Source organism: Aquarana catesbeiana, linkage group LG06 (assembly GCF_042186555.1).
Source record: "Aquarana catesbeiana isolate 2022-GZ linkage group LG06, ASM4218655v1, whole genome shotgun sequence".
NCBI lineage: Eukaryota > Metazoa > Chordata > Amphibia > Anura > Ranidae > Aquarana > Aquarana catesbeiana.
This window is the reverse complement of record NC_133329.1, coordinates 227,600,690-227,620,411: the sequence shown is the minus strand read 5'-3', so window position 1 is coordinate 227,620,411 and position 19,722 is coordinate 227,600,690.

Here is a 19,722-nt window from a genome sequence, read left to right as displayed (position 1 = left end):
AGAGGGACAGGGGAGGAAAACTTTAGTTTTGACACTCGGGAAAAATTGATCAATATGTCATCTTTTAGGGTCTTTTTTAATCGCTCCAGCCACGATTGTATTGGATGGTCATGCTAGGGTGAGAGATTGTGCACAGTCGATAATTTGTGAACAAATTTCTGATTCTGTGTTAGAAGTCATAGGTACCGCAGTGGCAGAAAGATCAGAAGAAACACCCGGTGTTTGTGTCTCAGAGAACATAGAAACCCCTATATTCACTACGGATTCACTACGTATGTGGTCTGTGTGATTTTTGCCAGTTGATGGGATAGAGTTATCTATTAGTCGTTTTTTGTCAGTGCCTGTCTGGTACCCACCACCATTCTAGACAGTGAGATCCGTTCTCTCCTCTGTTATCCTTTGAAACCTTGATTGTGTCCTGAAGAAGCCTAATGGTGAAACGCGTTGACGCCCAAGGGCTCACTGTATACGTTGTATCATTATATATGATTTTTAACTCTTTGAAAGCTCTATTCATATATTGTATTTGTTTAATAAACATCGTAATTTCTTTATACTTTGCTATTGTTTCATATGCCTTAAAAGTCCGACCCAGGGATACCTAACAAGTATCCCTTTCTTTTCTGTTTCCCTTCAAATTTACAGATGCGGCTATGTGTGGCTATGTGAGTGCTCTCTCTTTTTTATTGTATTCCAGAAACCTGTTCTGCCATTGTCCAAGTCCTGCAGAAGCACTATATTCAGGTACGTTTTAGCCTTTAACATCACATTTTATGTATTTAATGTTTGTTAATGTATTGTATTAATTTGTTCATTCCATAATTACCATTATTATAATATGCTGTGAATGTCCTCTTTGTCCTCATGCATGCTGTAAGCTTTTAATGCTCCTTTTTTGTCCTACATGCATATTTGCCTTCACTAAAAAAAACAAAAATGACGTGGGGGTCCCCCTAAATTCCATACCAAGCCCTTCAGGTCTGGTATGGATATTAAGGGAAACCCCGGCCAAAATTTAAAAAAAAATGACGTGGGGTCCCCCTAAATTCCATACCAGGCCCTTCAGGTCTGGTGTGGATTTTAAGGGGAACCCCGCGCCAAAAAAAAAACGGCGTGGGGTCCCCCCAAAAATCCATACCAGACCCTTATCCGAGCACGCAACCTGGCAGGCCGCAGGAAAAGAGGGGGGACGAGAGAGCGCCCCCCCTCCTGAACCATACCAGGCCACATGCCCTCAACATTGGGAGGGTGCTTTGGGGTAGCCCCCAAAACACCTTGTTCCCATGTTGATGAGGACAAGGGCCTCATCCCCACAACCCTGGCTGGTGGTTGTGGGGGTCTGCGGGCGGGGGGCTTATCGGAATCTGGAAGCCCCCTTTAACAAGGGGACCCCCAGATCCCGGCCCCCCCTGTGTGAAATGGTAAGGGGATACTGTACCCCTACCATTTCACTAAAAAACTGTCAAAAAAAAGAGACAGTTTTTGACAATTCCTTTATTTAAATGCTTCTTCTTTCTTCTATCTTCCTTCATCTTCTTCTTCTTCTTCTGGTTCTTCTGGCTCTTCTGGTTCTTCCTCCGGCGTTCTCGTCCAGCATCTCCACCATGGCGTCTTCTATCTTCTTCTCCTCAGGCCGCTCCACACCCATGGCATGGAGGGAGGCTCCCGCTCTTCTCTTCATCTTCTTCTCTTGTTCATCTTCCTTTCCTCTTCTCTTCTTCTCTTCTTCTCTTCTTCATTTTCTTCTCTGGGCCTCTCCGCACCCATGCTGGCATGGAGGGAGGCTCCCGCTCTGTGATGGCGTCTCCTCGTCTGACGGTTCTTAAATAATGGTGGGCGGGGCCACCCAGTGACCCCGCCCCCCTCTGACGCACGGTGACTTGGCGGGACTTCCCTGTGACGTCACGGGGAATGCCACAGGGAAGTCCCGTCATGTCCCGTGCGTCAGATGGAGGCGGGGTAACCGGGTGGCCCCGCCCCCCATTATTTAAGAACCGTCAGAAGAGGAGACGCCCTCACACAGCGGGAGCCTCCCTCCATGCCAGCATGGGTGCGGAGCGGCCCGGAGAAGAAAATGAAGAAGAGAAGAAGAGAAGAAAAGAAGAAGATGAAGAAGAGAAGAGGATGAAGAGAAGAGCGGGAGCCTCCCCCCATGCCATGGGTGCGGAGCGGCCCGAGGAGAAGAAGATAGAAGACGCTGCGGAGGAGATGCTGGACGAGAACGCCGGAGGAAGAACCAGAAGAGCCAGAAGAACCAGAAGAAGAAGAAGAAGATGAAGGAAGATAGAAGAAAGAAGAAGCATTTAAATAAAGGAATTGTCAAAAACTGTCTCTTGTCATTTTTAACATTTTTGACAGTTTTTTAGTGAAATGGTAGGGGTACTTGTACCCCCTTACCATTTCACACGGGGGGGTGGGATCTGGGGGTCCCCTTGATAAGCCCCCCACCCGCAGACCCCCACAACCACCGGCCAGGGTTGTGGGGATGAGGCCCTTGTCCTCATCAACATGGGGACAAGGTGTTTTGGGGGGCTACCACAAAGCACCCTACCAATGTTGAGGGCATGTGGCCTGGTACGGTTCAGGAGGGGGGGGTGCTCTCTCGTCCCCCCCTCTTTTCCTGTGGCCTGCCAGGTTGCGTGCTCGGATAAGGGTCTGGTATGGAATTTAGGGGGACCCCCGCGTCATTTTTTAAAAAATTTTGGCCGGGGTTCCCCTTAATATCCATACCAGACCTGAAGGGCCTGGTATGGAATTTAGGGGGACCCCCACATCATTTTTTTTAAAATTATGGCCGGGGTTCCCCTTAATATCCATACCAGACCTGAAGGGCCTGGTATGGAATTTAGGGGGACCCCCACGTCATTTTTTTTTTAAATTATGGTTCAGGGTTCCCCTGTGGGGAATTCCCATGCCGTTTTTGTCAATGAACTTCTATGTGTATTGTCGGACCGGCAATGCAATAGCCGCGAGTAGTTTTAAATGGCTTTTTTCCTTTCAAATGTCATTTTGCTGTCAAACTGTTCAAAACACGGGAAACATGCGCCCCTTTACAGGCATACTATAGACACCCCCCAGCTACGAAATTTAAAGGGATATTACACTTTTATTGTTTGACTTTAAGCATTATTAAAATCACTGCTCCTGAAAAAAACGGCTGTTTTTAAAACTTTTTTTGCATTGATCCATGTCCCCTGGGGCAGGACCCAGGTCCCCAAACACTTTTTATGACTGTGACAGACCTAGCCGGGACAGAGGCTGTTGGAGAGGACTGAATGCAAGCCTGTTGCCTTTTGATTATGGGCCCTGGATTTTCAATGGAACAATACTCTTTGTGAGGTGAATGAGAAATCCAGTCTGAACTGTACTAATCAGACTCAGTCGTATATATATATATATGTATATATTGTATGTTGTTTGATTCTGTTGGGGACTCTTTGCTGTGGATTTGTGTCCCTGAAGAGGGAGGGGGGATTCCTCCAGCAGCCCCCTGCTGATAAGACTGATTCATTCTGTTGGGACACATCCTGTGAGGAGATGCTGGTATCATCAACTCCAACTACCTGTGTTTATGTTAATTGAATGAGCTGATCACATTGTCCTCTATACAATGTAGGAGACGGGACGACTCCTATTGGAGCTCATGTTAATTAGGTTAATGTTTGTATTGTTAATTGTAATTAACTCCTGCTATTGTGTTTATACTACTGTGTGAAGCTCGGTGCCCACAAGTCTGTCCTACAGGTCATGTCTCTGAGTCATCTGGTCTGGGTAAATTTACTAGTAAATTAGCTAATGTTAATTAGGTTAGCTTTGAGTCATCCTGGTGCATAAATTTGTGTGAGATCCCAAATAAAAACAGTTCATGTTAGCAACAAGCAAGTGTGGCCTTGTTTTGTGCTCAGAGAGGTTGGGATATCTGTATACAGACTGGGGGGAAGTGGTATATGACGGAAGCACTCAAGCGGAGTGTGGGACGTTCCGTGACAATGACAATAACTTGCATATAAGCCTTTAAAATTAGCACTTTTGATTTATCTCATAGACTTTTAAAGGGTGTTCGGTGGCATTCGAATTTGCCGCGAACACCCCAAATTGTTCGCTGTTCGGCGAACTTGCGAACAGCCAATGTTCGAGTCGAACTCAAAGCTCATCCCTACTTCCCAGCATGCTATCCTGGGCCCATACACACCTAGCCTAGTAACTTAACAATGTATTTTGTCAACTTTATTTTTGTGCTTACCCTAAACACCCCCTAAAATGTGTACAAATGTTATTATGTTATTGTTGTCCTCAAATTCAGGCAGAGTGCAAGAGGTCATTTTTTGGGGGACCAAACTTATTTGGAACCCCCCCAAATGCTAGGTCAACCAATACCAATATTCTATCTCCTGACTTTGCCAAACCCACACACACTATACCTCTTTTGTGGTCATATTTCTGGATTATTTCACCAAAGCATGTAGTGCAAGGGCCTGCCTGAATACCTTCAAATGGTACTGTTGAAAGTTTTTTTTTCTATTATCTTGATAGGTAATTTATGAATGTAAAAATGTGCTTCAATTTGGAAAATGTGTATCCATATTTTTGGATTATGACACTTTTTACCTGTCCAGTGGGCTGCCAATGGTGTAAGTAAGGAGGGGCTGGCCAAAGTATCACACAGTATTTAGGCATTCGGCTTTCATGGAAGTGGAGAGGGTTACCTGTCTCAAACATCTACCCATTCCCCCCACCATAATATTTTTCAAATGGGCCACCAGAGGGGCTGAGGAATCTGATTAGTTGATCTTATACTTTTGTCTTTAAATACTCATTTAAATAAATGTTATACATATGTTGGCCAAGAATGTTTGAATGTTTGTGTCAAATCTGCTTGAAATGTTATGTGCAAAAGTAGTAATTTTTTTTCTTGTATGAATCCACAGTTTCCTTCAAACCCACAGGAATGGCAGGCTGTTGCAGCCCAATTCCACCATCAGTGGGATTTTCCCAACTGTGGTAGGGTGATTGATGGGAAGCATGTCCATATTGTCCCATCACCCAACTCAGGCTCTTATTATTATAATTATAAGGGCTTTTGCAGTATAGTGATGCTAGCGGTAGTGTAAATTATGAGTTCCTGTACCTGGATGTTGGGAAGAACGGCCGCAGCGCGGATGAAGGACTGATTGTGCAGACCAAATTCTTCCATCGGCTACAGAATGGCAACTTACATTTGTTACCTCCTGAGGAGAATGTCGAGGGCCTCAGTTTTGTATTTGTGGCAGATGAAGCCTTTGCTCTAGGGGAACATCTTATGAGGCCCTTTCCTATGAGGAACCTCACTCCAGAGCAGATGATCTACAGCTACAGGTTCTCTTGTGCTTGTTGGGTTGTTGAAAATGCATTTGGAATACTATCCAGTCGGTTCAGGCTGTTTATAACATCAATTAACCTGGTCCAATACAAGCTAAACCATGTTGTATTGTGCTGCTGCATACTGCACAATTACTTACATAAGAATGCAAGCAGCTACCTTGCCTCACTCTTAAGTGAGGTTGACTTTTCAATGTCAGGCCCAGCTGATCCTGCTGTGATGATGGCTCTGGAAAGTGGCCATGCTGGTTTGCCCTCCCAAACTGCCCGAGGTGTCCAGCAACAGTATATGGACTACTTTGTGCGTAGAGGGGCAGTGGCGTTGAAGCAAAATGTTGCTGATCATGAATAAATCTTTTATTTGATACCAAACTCCTATTTCATTTGAATTACTGTTTGTGTTTCTTATCTGTCTCCTAGGTTCTCAAATGGCCTTAATTTTGTCCATTTTCTTCAATAGTGCAAACGTAACTTATTTGCTCCATGAGGTGACAATCTCTTCTTTAGCTAACTATTATGTTATGCTGTGGGTCTGCTACACGCACACAATGTTATTGATGTTAATGTATGTAATGCATTAATGTTAAAAATATTCAGACTTTTCAACTCCTTTAATTAATTGCTTTGAAGCCCTAAAATTGCCTGAGTTTCCAATATTTTAGAGCACATTGTCACTGTAACTACACCAACCTAAAAAATACACTGGTATTGAGCATTGAAATAAGAAGCCACACATTGTTTAGTATAAAACATCTTACTCCAAGCACAGTCACATGTGCGTTCTAAAAGGCTTTTGAGCAAACCAACATCTTGGTGTATAACATCTATGCGGCGTTCCGCAAACACCCCATATGTTCATTCATTTTAGAACAAACGAACACCGGATGTTCGAGTCGAACTTAAGTTCGACTCAAACTGCTGGCTCGTCCCTACTAAAATTAATCAAAGAAGTTGTCACTCCCCCCCAGAAAACCTTTGCTATGATGCTGTTAGCCAACTTCATGAGCCCCACTTCCCGGACAACATTCCACCATCTGAAGCAGCCCAAAAGACGGCAAAAAAGATGTAGCGTATTCAGCAAAAGAGGATTTCCAAGAGATACCAGCTACCATTGTCCCCAGTGTCCCTCCCAAACTGGCCTTTAAAATTGGTGAATGCTTCCAACTTTATCACACATCCCTAAAATATTAGCCCATTTTTTTTTTTTTGCATTTTTTTTCTCAAATAATTTTCCTTTATTGAAAAATTAGAAAGCATTTACAGATATCTTAAACATTGGTTGAACAATAAAGAGGTATGAAGCTCTGTAATACCGTAGCATATAGAAACAATCACTTCAATAATGTGTTATACGTGGTGTGGTTTTGGACCCAACCTATACTTCCAATTGGGCAAGGAGTAGCAGAGAGTAAAGACTCAAAGGAGGGTTTAGTATGTGTTTGGTGGTAAAGCAGAGTTATGGGTCTTGTAATGTGGAGGACGGACATAACAGGTACAAGGTGTAGCTAGTGTGTAGCTCTGGATGAGTTTGGATACGGTCTGTGTCTTAGCCCATATTTTTAACCATTTCCCTATTTTCATCATCTGTGCTGACCATTTTCCATGCTTCCTCAAATAACCATGCCACTGCCTTCCACGTGAACTAACTCTGGCCTGTTTTTCAACTATGCCTCTGCCTACCGCTTGGACTGCTTCCACATGAATTGACCCTGGAATGTTTTAACAACTACGCTTCTGCCTACTTGTCAGGAAGGGCATGCCAGCACCCAAGATGGCTGCCAAAGAAGATGACCTGTTACCTCTGCCCCTGTCAGAATGCCACTGGTGCACACGCACCCTGTCACAGCTTTTGCCGCCCAAACAGGTTATTTAAACTCAGCCAGTTTCCAGACTCAGTGCTGTCTGCTCTACAGCGTTCCCCGTGTATCCTGCAATTACTTACCTGACTTCCGTTCCTGTTGTGACCCGGCTTGCTTCCTGACGTTCCTGTTTCCTGCCTGCATCTGACCCTGGCTTGTCCTCTACTCCACACCTGCCTGCTCCTTCTGTCACTCCGCTGCCAGTCTGTTGACGTCCCGGCCTGTATTCTGATTGCGCTTCCGCTTCTGCTTCAGCCTCTGTTCCTGACGCGCCCGTTTGTGTATGACCCGGTCTGCCTGTACCTGTCTTCTCTTCAGCCTCGAGGGTGCCACCATCCCTTCTGCTGCACCTGCACTGCTGCCTGTGGGGACCGGTTGTCTACTCGCTCCAGCTACCTGCCTACCACTGCTCTGGGATTCCTACAGACACCTCTACAGCCCGGCCGAGGGCTCTGATCCAGCTCCAGTGATCACGCCAGGCACTCGAAGTGACTCTGCATCTCAGTGCTTCCTGTCAGCTCTATCAGGGCCTCCAAGTCAGAGTTGTAAGAGAGGCCATCCTCTGCATATCAGGCTCCATCACCAGGTACATGACAGTAGCAGACAGCCATGTCTGAGCCTGTGTGAGGACCCTCTCCTATGGAGGAACTCTGCCAACACCTAGCCAGATTAACACAAGCTGTAAAGGGCTTACAACAGGGTTATACCCAGCTGGAAGGCCAAATACAGACCTTGTCTGCCTCTGGTCCTGCTCAAGCACCTTCCACTTCCAGGATGCCAGCAGCTCCCGCAGTCATTATGCTACCACCTGAACCCAGAGTCCCAAGTCCTGAAAAGTTCCACGGAGAACGCAACAAGTTCAGAGACTTCCGCAACGCATGCGAACTCTACTTTGCGCTACAACCATGAACCTTCTACCTGGAAGCCACCAAGGTTTGTCATTTCCTTGCTGCAGGGGGAACCACAGGTCTGGGCTCACCGGCTCCTTGAACAAAAGGCCACATCTTTGACAGACTTAGACTCTTTTTTTGGAGCCATGGCTCAGTTATATGAAGACCCCCAGCAAGCCGCCACTGCGGAAGCTGCCCTTCACATGCTTCAGTAGGGTCACAGGGCCATGGAGGACTAGGTTTCAGAATTCAGGCACTGGAGTTCCGAAACCAGCTGGAACGATGCTGCCCTGCATTACCAGTTCCGCATGGGCCTTTCTGATCATCTCTAAGACAAGCTAGCACGAACAGGTGTCCCCTCCACCTTGGAGAGACTTCCAGATTGACCGTCGCCTAAGGGAACGTAGGTCGGAACGAGCCACCGACCAGTCACGTCCAGTATGGATGTTTTCACAAGTGTCTGGTTCTTTCAGTCCCGCTTCACCTGCTCCTGCCACATCTGCTTCAGACGCACCTGAGCTCATGAAGCTTGGCCTCCTCCGCTCTTCTCTGACTACAGAAGAACGCCAGTGCAGATGCCAGCTAAATCTTTGCCTGTACTGTGGATAATCAGGACATTATGTGAGGTCTTGCCCGGTCAAAATCCGCAAGTGCCTCTCAGTTACATCCACTTCTCCTCCATCTCTACCCAATCACTCTGCTCATCTTGCTCTTCCCATTTTGTTACAGCTCTCAGGAGGAACTATCCAGACCCCCGCTATAATTGACTCTGGAGCTTGCAGCTGTTTCATAGATTTAGCTTTTGCTGCCAAACATCACATTCCTCTACTACCCAAGGCTCAGAGACTTTCTATACATCTGGCAGACAGATCCACCATTAAATCTGGATTGGTTACTCATGATACCATCCCGTTATCTACCACCATTGCCGAGAATCATCAAGAGCTTCTACGCCTAGATACAATCGCTTCCCCTCTGTTCCCAATCATTCTGGGTATGCCTTGGTTAAAAGCTCATAACCCTCACATTAACTGGATTACAGAAGAAATCAAGTTTCTTTCCCCCTATTGCCTTCAGCATTGCTGGCAAGAGAATCATCAGGACCAATCTTCCCTGCTGTGCATCGATGTGGAGACCGAAGCCCGCCAAGTCATTCCAGTAACATATCACAACTTTTTGGATGTTTTCAGCAAAAAGGGCAGAAACGCTTCCTCCTCATATGACTGTCCAATTGAGCTCCTTCCTGGGATTGAAGTTCCTTTTGGCAGGATCTTTCCTCTATCTGAATCTGAACTTGTTGCTTTGAAAGACTACATTGATGACAACCTTAAAAAGGGGTTAATTCGCCCCTCCACATCTCCTGCCGGTACGGGGATCTTCTTTGTAGAAAAAAAGGACCACTCATTACGGCCCTGTGTGGACTACTGTGAACCTAATAAGGTCACTGTAAAAAAATGTTACCCTCTTCCACTTGTGCCTGAATTTTTTCCAGCGACTCGGTACAGTCAATATTTTCACAAAATTGGATCTTCGGGGTGCTTATAACCTTGTTCGCATATGAGAGGGGGATGAATGGAAGATGGCGTTTTTCACATGGTTTGAGCATTTTGAATACCTCGTAATGCCCTTTGGACTTTGCAATGCCCCCGCTACTTTTCAGCACTTCATCAACGATGTCTTCCGAGATATCCTGGATCTGTTTGTTGTTGTTTATCTTGATGATATACTAATCTTCTCTCTCTCTCTCTCTCTAGATCACCACTGTAGTCACGTCAAGAATGTACTGAGTTGCCTTCGACAACACAGACTTTATACAAAACCAGAGAAATGTGTATTTGAACGCCAAAGCATTCAATTCCTGGGTTTAAACATTTCCACCGAAGGCATCCAGATGGATCCCCAGAAGGTTACGGCCATCCTGGATTGGCCTGCTCCCAGTGATAAGAAGGGTGTCCAACGTTTAGTGGGGTTTGCAAATTTTTATTGAAAATCCTGAAATTTTTCTACAATCATATCCCCATTACAAGTTGAACCAAACAAGGTACAAGATTCTCTTGGTCTAAGAAAGCTCAGAAAGCTTTTGACACCCTAAAAAGAATTTTCACATCTGCATCTGTCCTGAAACACCCTGACCCAGCCTTGCCCTATGTCTTGGAAGTAGACACCTCAGAAACAGTGGTCGGAGCAATATTATCTCAGAGGCAGGGAGCTAAGGCTCTACTGCATCCAGTTGCTTTTTTTTCCTGCAAGCTGTCAAATGCTGAAAGGAACTACAATGTCAGAGAACGTGAACTTTTGGCCATCAAAGCCACTCTGGAGGAATGGAGGTATGCTAGAGGGGGCCGCATACCCAATATTGATCTATACCGATCATAAGAACCTTGAGTATTTAAGAACAGCAAAAAGACTGAAACCCAGACAAGCCAGGTGTGCACTACTCTTTTCCAGATTCACTTTTCACTTAACATTCAGGCCCGGATCCAAGAATACAAAACTCAGTGCACTATCACGCATGTTCAGCAAATCTGAAGAGATCTCATCTCCAGATTCCATTCTATCCCCTGGAAACTTCCTGTTACGTCAAGGAGAGTTAATAAAACAAATTAAACAAACTCTTTTAAGGAACCCTTCACCAGCCGGGGTTTCTCTACTGGCAAAGGATGGGCTACTTTGGCACGAAGACAAGGTCTTTGTGCCGGAAGACATCTGAATAGCCATCCTGGGGCGATGCCATGATCATGTGCTGGCAGGTTACTTTGGCATTGGCAAGACAACTGAATTAGTACGGACATTTTGGTGCCCTGGGGTGGCAAAAGATTGTAGGAAATATGTGGAATCTTGCACCACTTGCATCCGCAATAAAGCCAGCAGATCCAGGGCCTGGGGTCTGCTAAAACCTTTACCTGTCCCCAGTAGACCTTAGAAGATGATCTCAATAGATTTTATTGTAGAACTTCCCCCATCTGAGGGCTACAATACCATTTTTGTAGTGGTCGATAGGCTATCTAAGGTGGCACACTTCCTTCCCATGAAGGGCACACCATCTGCTAAAGAAACAGCTCAAACCTTTGTCAAGGAGATCGTAAGGCTTCACGGGATTCCGGCTAATATTGTGACCGACCGTGGAGTGCAGTTTACATCCAGATTCTGGAGAGCCTTATGTGATTCACTCGGGATTGAACTTTCATTTTCTTTTGCATATCACCCACAAACGAATGGGCAAACAGAGAGGACTAATCAAACCCTCGAACAGTACCCGCAATGTTTCTCCTCATTTTCTCAAGACGATTGGGATTCTCTGCTTCCCTTGGCCGAGTTTTCTTATAACAATTCAGTACACTCTGCTACAAAGCAATCTCCATTTTTTGCAAACTACGGTTTCCACCTTTCCTTTTTGTCTAATACAGTTCCAGATTCCCCTGTACCAGCTGTTTCTGAAACCATACATTTCTTCAACGCCAATAACAAACTGCTACAGTAACCAATGACCAAGACACAGGCATACAATAAGGAAGTTTTTGACAGGAAAAGAAGGGGAGAATTGATCTTGAACCCTGGTGACCAAGTGTGGCTAGCAACTACTAATTTGAAACTGGCCGGTCCCTCGAAGAAACTGGGCCCTACATTTATAGGACCATTTCCGGTGAAGAGATGGATCAATGAGGTTGGCGTATGAATTAGAGTTGCCCAAGTCATTTAGAATGCACCCTGTGTTCCACATTACCTTGTTGAAACCTGTCATTCCGGACCCCTTCCCAGGACGAAGTTCTGGCCCGCATGAACTTGTAATTAGTGATGGGGAGGAAGAGTTTGAGGTGGAAACTATCTTAGACTGCAGGAAGAGAAGAAATCATATCCAGTTCCTGATAATATGGAAAGGGTATGGGCCAGAGGCCAACTCCTGGGAACCTGAAGGTAATATCCATGCCCAAAATTCGGTTAAAGCTTTTAAAAACTCCTATCCTGACAAGTGGGCCAAGCTGGGCATCCAGATGCTGCCCTTTGGGGGGGGCAGTGTCAGGAAGGGCATGCCAGCACCCAAGATGGCTGCCTAGAAGATGACCTGTTGCCTCTGCCCCTGTCAGAATGCCATTGGTGAACACGCACCCTTTGAGAGCTTTTGCTGCCCAAACAGGCTATTTAAACTCAGCCAGTTTCCAGACTCAGTGCTGTCTGCTCTACAGCGTTCCCTGTGTATCCTGCAATTACTTACCTGACTTTCATTCCTGTTGTGACCCGGCTTGCTTCCTGACGTTCCTGTTTCCTGCCTGCATCCGACCCCGGCTTGCTCTCTACACTGCACCTGCCTGCTCCTTCTGCCACTCCGCTGCCAGTCTGTTGATGACTCGGCCTGTAATCTGATTCCACTTCAGCCTCTGTTCCTGACGTGCCCATTTGTGTATGACCCGGCCTGCCTGTACCTGCCTTCTCTTCAGCCTTGAGGGTGCCACCATTCCTTCTGCTGCACCTGCACTTCTAACTGTAGGGACCGGTTGTCTACTCGCTCCAGCTACCTGCCTACCACTGCTCTGGGATTCTTACAGACACCTCTACAGCCTGGCCGAGTGCTCCGATCCAGTTCCTGGTTCAGTGATCCCATCCCTATCAGGGGCTCCAAGTCAGAGTTGTAAGAGAGGCCGTCCTCTGCATATCAGGCTCCATCACCAGGTACATGACACTACTGCTTGGACTGCTTGCACGTGAACTGACCCTGGTCTGTTTTATCGACTATGCTTTTGCTTACCGCTTGGACTGATCTGTTGCCCTGCTACTGTAGTACACAGGGGCCTCACATATGTGAGGGGCTCCAGAATTGTTTTTCAGGATGGAGAAAACACATTTTTAATTTTTTCTGGGTTTTATAATTTCCAGATTAGGGTCTGGAGTCTGAAGGCATCAAAGAGATTTGGGTGGGAGAAGCCTCTACCCCTGTGCCCAGGTCTTACCTCAATGAGGCCCTCAGCCTTCTGCTAACTTACTGCCATCATGCCTCTGCCTGCCACATGAACTGACCACACCTCTGCCTGCTATCTGTACTATGGAAATAATTAGCTGTAGCAAGTGGCAGTATGTTTATGAAGGACTGGAGAGCGGTTTAATAATGAGTGTCTGCAGGTAACAGTGTACCAGGACCAATATTATAGCTGTACTGGCTGTCTCTGCTTGGACAATTCCTATCTACAAATCCTTTGTCTATGCTGACAATATCCTTGTACTGACTATAGACAATATTCCTGCCTGCTGCCTGGATAATTACTATTGTTGTCGCTAAGCACATCCCTGCCTGCTGCCTGGACCAATGCTTTCCTCTGTGGACACTACTAAAACCACAGGTAGGACTTTTTTTTAACCCTTTCTTCAATAGAATTTATTTTGGAGTGTAATTCTTGGTATGTACATGCTATGTGTTAGAAATATGAAGGGCCTTCAAAAAATGATAGGTTGTCAGGAAACTAGATGTGTAATTTATGCTCCTAGAATGCATGATGGTGTTACTTGGATGTTAGGCCTCTGTATGTGGTCAGGCTGTGTAAAAGTCTCACATATGAGGTATAGCCATACTCAGGAGGAGTATTAGAATCTATTTTGGGGTACAATTTTTGCTATGTACATGCTATGTATTAGAAATATTGTATAAATGGACAACTTTGTGTAAAAAAATGCAATTTAATTTTTTTCCACATTTTCCAAAAACTTGTGGAAAAAATGACATATTCAAAAGACTCATTATGCCTCATAGATTATACGTTGGAGTTTTGCTTTTCAAAATGGGAACATTTTGTGGGCGTTTCAATTGTGCTGGTGCTCCAGGGTCTTCAAAAGTGTGATAGGTTGTCAGGAAATTAGATGTGTAATTTATGCTCCTAGAATTCCTGACTGTGCTAGTCGGATGTTTGGCCTCTGTATGTGTCTAGGGTGTGTAAAAGTCTCACACATGTGGTATCACAATATTCAAGAGGAGTAGGAGAATCTATTGTGGGGTGCAATTTTTGCTATGTACATGCTGTGTTAGAAATATTGTATATTTTTACTTTTAAGGTACAAAAAAGTAATATGTATACCAAAACCACAAAAAGGGTTATATAAAATTTAATTTATTACAAAAAGTTGATAAAAAATAGAGAGTACAGTATAGGACACAGGCATAGGTAGATACACATTTGCCTATTATTGACAGTGAAGCAAACTGTAGTAACATACAAAGATCACATACAAAGTACTAATGCGTCCACAGAATTCGACATGTTTCGCCGGTGTGGCTTCATCAGGAAAACAGAGGAACGCTTTGTCTAGTGACCGGAAAAACATACATTTTTCACAACTATAGGTGTATAGAAAAAGACAAAAAGAAAAATTATATATAAGTATTGATATGTAACAATTTCATTAAACAAAACAAAGGCATTTGCATAGACATGACTGAAAAAGGAAAGAGAGAAAAATAAATAAATAAATAAATAAATATAATAGATCACCCCGCCCAACTTCCCCAGAGACAAACCACTCCCGTACCCTGAGGGGCAAGAGAGTGTGCTCAATTGATGATATTCCTAAGCAGGTCGGTACCCCTTGACCTCAATCCAGTTCCAAAGTAGCCAGATCACTCGTAGAGAGGGATGTAGCTAATATTCAAAAACTTGTAGAGATACCTGTAACACGTGACGTGTGTTAAATATCTTTGGGGTTTCAGGTGGCGAGAGACTGTTAGACACAGGTCCTATAATAATAACAGTACTCACCTCCAATTAAAATTTTACACAAATGTATAAGTACTGGGAGCTCAAAAGGCAAGGCAGATGGCTGATCCTTGGTTTCAAAGTGACACACAAGAATTTCACTTCTTTGAACGTTTCTCAGTTTCCTAATACTGGTGTCTGATGTTATACAGGGTCTCCCTCACCCACCCCAACAAAAGGTCACTACAGACCATGGGGCAATGGGGACATACAGAGCAAGGAGGGAAAAAATAAGTGAAAAATAAGCACACCCAATGGCCATATAGCAGCACAGCAAGGTTAAACCTAAAATTAAAACAATAAACAAAAAAAGAAGAAAAAGACAAGAAAAAGTGCCATTAGTATGCTACCACCTAAATTTGATTAATATAAAAAAGAATAATTGGTGGTCCATTAGTTCAAAATTTTACCTTAAGAGCGTCACCTTTAGATTGAAGATTTCCCAGAGACACCTAGCATGGCAGCCGCCATTGCGGGTTTAAATATCCCTCCCCGTTGGCGCCAAAACGCGGCATATTACGTCACGCCGTGATGACGCAAACGCGGACGCAAAGTGAGGGTACGCGAGACACATATAGCATCTCCTGGATACCTGAAATGAATTGCGCTAAAAGATTGCAGTGCAATGATGCAATGCAAGCACTCCCCGGATGATGGTATGCCATTCTGGATATGAGTGTGTGTGCTGTGATGGTATACCCCGGGGGACAATGTCTCGTAGGAACCCTCAACACATGATGGACCTGTGGAACGAGAGCAATCCTGAGGAGGAAGGTTGGGTCTTTGACCCCATGGTTGTGGGGATTGGAGTGTCCCATACTCAAGCCCCGGCCCCTCGACCCTTCCTCCTCAACACCCCTCTCTTTTGGTACACCCACGTACAAACCCACGTACAAACCCAAATCTCGATCTTTCCCTATCCTTCATGAAACTCAAACATTTGGGCGTTTATGATTCAAGTCACCAAGGAAATAAAGTCTACTGACTGGTGGGGTGGATCTGCATCCAACCTTTCAAAAAGTCATAAACAGGCATTGTGTAACCTTAGTTCCAACAAAAAGATTGTGATAAAGCCATTGGATAAAGGGGGCAATCTTGTCCTCATGGATACGGATCAGTATGAAAAGATGTACTATGATATCATCTCAAATAGAACCTGGTACAAGCCAGTTCCAGTGTCTCATATTAACTATTATAAGAACAAATATGAAGGCATCATAGCAAGGGAAAAAATAGGGGCATTATAGACCAAAAGACTTTCGAATTTCTAAATGTGACTAATTCTACCACCCCCACTTTCTACGCACTACCGAAGGTGCATAAAAGTCTATCTTGCCCTCCGGCCCATAATTTCTGGATGTGGCTCTTTGACAGAGAAGGCAAGTCAACTGATTGATGAATATTTGTATCCACATGTTAAGGGCTTATTTTCATACGTCAAGGACACTATCGACCTACTTAAGATCACGGATGGACTTGTAATACCTCCAGGCTCTTGGTTGGTTGCGATAGATATAGAGGCTTTATTCAATTCCATACCACACACAAGGGTAGTGGATGTCATACGTGAATTTCTGGTTGAATTTCTGGTTGAACCTTACCTTGATTCTTGGAAATATAACAAATTTGTTCTAGAGTTATTGAACTTTATACTGACCCACAACATTTTCACTTTCAAGGGTTCCCACTACCTCCAGGTGCAGGGAGTTGCTATGGGGGCCAAATGTGCCCCCTCTTATGAAACCTATACCTGGGGGGGGGTGGGAACGGGATCTGTTCTTGGATGAATCCAGATCAGCAGACATTAGTCAGATATTATCATGGAACCGTTATATTGACAATGTCCTTATGGTGTGGGCAGGATCAAAGGAAAGTTTATTGAAATTCTTGGAAAGTCTGCAGGTCAATAATTTGAAGTTCACTTATGCTTTTGATCAGTCCAGAATTACTTTCTTAGATGTGGAAATTTTCCTTAACAAATCAGGGGAACTTTGCTCCACTCTGTATAGAAAACCTTCAGCGGGCAATGGGTTGCTACATGCCACCAGCTCGCACCCTGACGGCCTGATCAAGAGCATACCATATAGTCAATTTCTATGAATCAGATGTAACTGTACTGAACAGGATGACTTCAAGAGAGAGGCGGACATGTTGCGTGACCGACTCCTTAGTAGAGGTTACAGCAGGACATGTCTGAAGAAGTCGTTCAACAAGGTGAACGGCCAGAACAGACATGCCCTGTTGTATAAACCCAGGCCACTTCAACACGTGTTATAACCAGATATAATCGACAACATGAAAAAATATGGAATATCTACAAAAAGTTTTGGTATCTATTGACTGCTGACCACAGAATTTCGAGATTTGTTAAACCTTATCTGGAAATTACATACAAAAGATCTCGATCTTTGCAAGACACTCTAGTGACTAGCCACTACCAAGGAGCTGACACAGGTAAACCTCAGGTTCCTGGCACCTATCGTTGCAGCAGGTGTAACTTTTGTTCCTTCATACTTGAGGGAAGAAGTGTTACACTTCCGAACAACAGATCGTGGACCCCTAAATATAGGACCAACTGTCAGTCAGTGGGTTCAGTCTACATTATGAAGTGCTCCTGCGGAGCCTTTTATGTGGGCAAAGCTAGACACCCCCTTTATTTCAGAATAAGAGATCATGTATCTCTCATTTCAAAACATAAAATGGAGACACCTATCAGCCGCCACATAGGATTGTATCACAATTATAGCCTCAAAGCCATTGGGTTCTTCAGTTTGGAGCATGTGCCAGAACAGGGACGAGGGGGTGACATTGACCAAAAATTATTACAACTAGAGACAAGATGGATCTACTCATTACAGGCCACCCGTTATCCAGGGCTTAATGAGGGAATCAGCTACAAACCCTTTTTGTATCAGGGCTGGGGTTTGGTGGCTGGTGTTTTTTTTTTTTTTTTTTCCAAATATCCCGTTGTTGTTTCCTTGCATCACCCGGTTCCATTGGAGGGTTGTGGTTGTGTGCGTTGGGCCGACACTGGACAGAGTCCCTTCAAATGTGTTCTGCCAGTTTTTTCCTCTTTGAATGAGGTTTTAGGATTGTTTTGATAAATCAAAAATCTAACACAATTTACTCACATTATCTGTTTGTAGGTAATAACTAATTTTTGTGTATTTTTCCTCAATAGTTGGTAATGTATATGTGTGACTGCACTCTTACTATTTTTTATTTTCCTCCCTTCCCCCCCTCGCCTTATGCAGGAGTGCTGCCTTGTCCATGGTCTGGTTCCTTTGCCATAGATCCCCTACAGACGTCCAAGGATGCGCAGCGGGAACGGTTGCCCCCTATAGGTCAATGCTTGATCCAGCTGCACGTCCGTGTTGAGGGTTCCTACGAGACATTGTCCTCCGGGGTATACCATCACAGCACACAGACACTCATATCCGGAGTGGCATACCATCATCCGGGGAGTGCCTCCATTGCATCATTGTGCTGCAATCTTTTAGCGCATACCGGCAATTCATCTCCGGTATCCGGGCGACGCTATATGTGTCTCGCGTACCCTCGTTTGGCGTCATCACGGCATGACGTAATACGCCGCGTTTTGGCGCCAACGGGGAGGGATATTTAAACCCGCAATGGCGGCTGCTATGCTGGGTGTCTCTGGGAGCTCTTGAATCTAAAGGCGATGCTCTTAAGGTAAAATTTTGAACTAATGGACCACCAATCCTTCTTTTTTATATTAATCAAATTTAGGTGGTAGCATACATTCTTGTCTTTTTCTTCTTTTTTCGTTTATTATTTTAATTTTAGGTTTAACCTTGCTGTGCTGCTATCTGGCCATTGGTTGTGCTTATTTTTCACTTATTTTTTCCCTCCCTGCTCTGTATGTCCCCATGGCCCCATGGTCCGTAGTAACCTTTTGTTGGGGGTGGGTGGGGGAGACCCTGTATAACATAAGACATCAGTATTAGGAAACCGAGAAACGTTCAAAGAAGTGAAATTCTTGTGTGTCACTTTGAAACCAAGGATCAGCCATCTGCCTCGTCTTTTGAGCTCCCAGTACTTATACATTTGTGTAACATTTTAATTGGAGGTGAGTAGTGTTATTATTATAGAACCTGTGTCTAACAGTCTCTCGCCCCCTGAAACCTCAAAGATATTTAACACACGTCACGTGTTACAGGTATCTCTACAAGTTTTTGAATATTAGCTACATCCCTCTCTACGGGTGATCTGGCTACTTTGGAACTGGATTGAGGTCAAGGGGTACCGACCTGCTTAGGAATACCATCAATTGTGCACACTCTCTTGCCCCTCAGGGTACGGGAGTGGTTTGTCTCTGGGGAAGTTGGGCGGGGTGATCTATTATATGTATTTATTTATTTATTTATTTTCTCTCTTTCCTTTTTCAGTCAAGTCAAATGCCTTTGTTTTGTTTAACGAAATTGTTACATATCAATACTTATATATAAGTTTTCTTTTTGTCTTTTTCTATACACCTATAGTTGTGAAAAATGTGTGTTTTTATGGTCACTAGACAAAGCGTTAGAAAAATTGTATAAATGGACAACTTTGTGTAAAAAAATGCGTTTTCATTTTCTTTCCACCTTTACCAAAAACATGTGGAAAAAAATTACACGTTCAAAAAACTCATTATGCCTCATAGATTACATTGGGTGTGTGTTTTCCAAAATGGGATCATTTTGTGGGTGTTTCCATTGTCCTGGTGCTCCAGGGCCTTCAAAAGTGTGATAGATTGTCATGACATTAGATGTGCAATTTATGCCCCTAGAACACCTCATTTGTGGAGTATTTGTAATTTCCTGGCTTGTTAATGTCTCAAAAAATGAGATAGGCCTTCAGTACATTTTGCTAAATTTT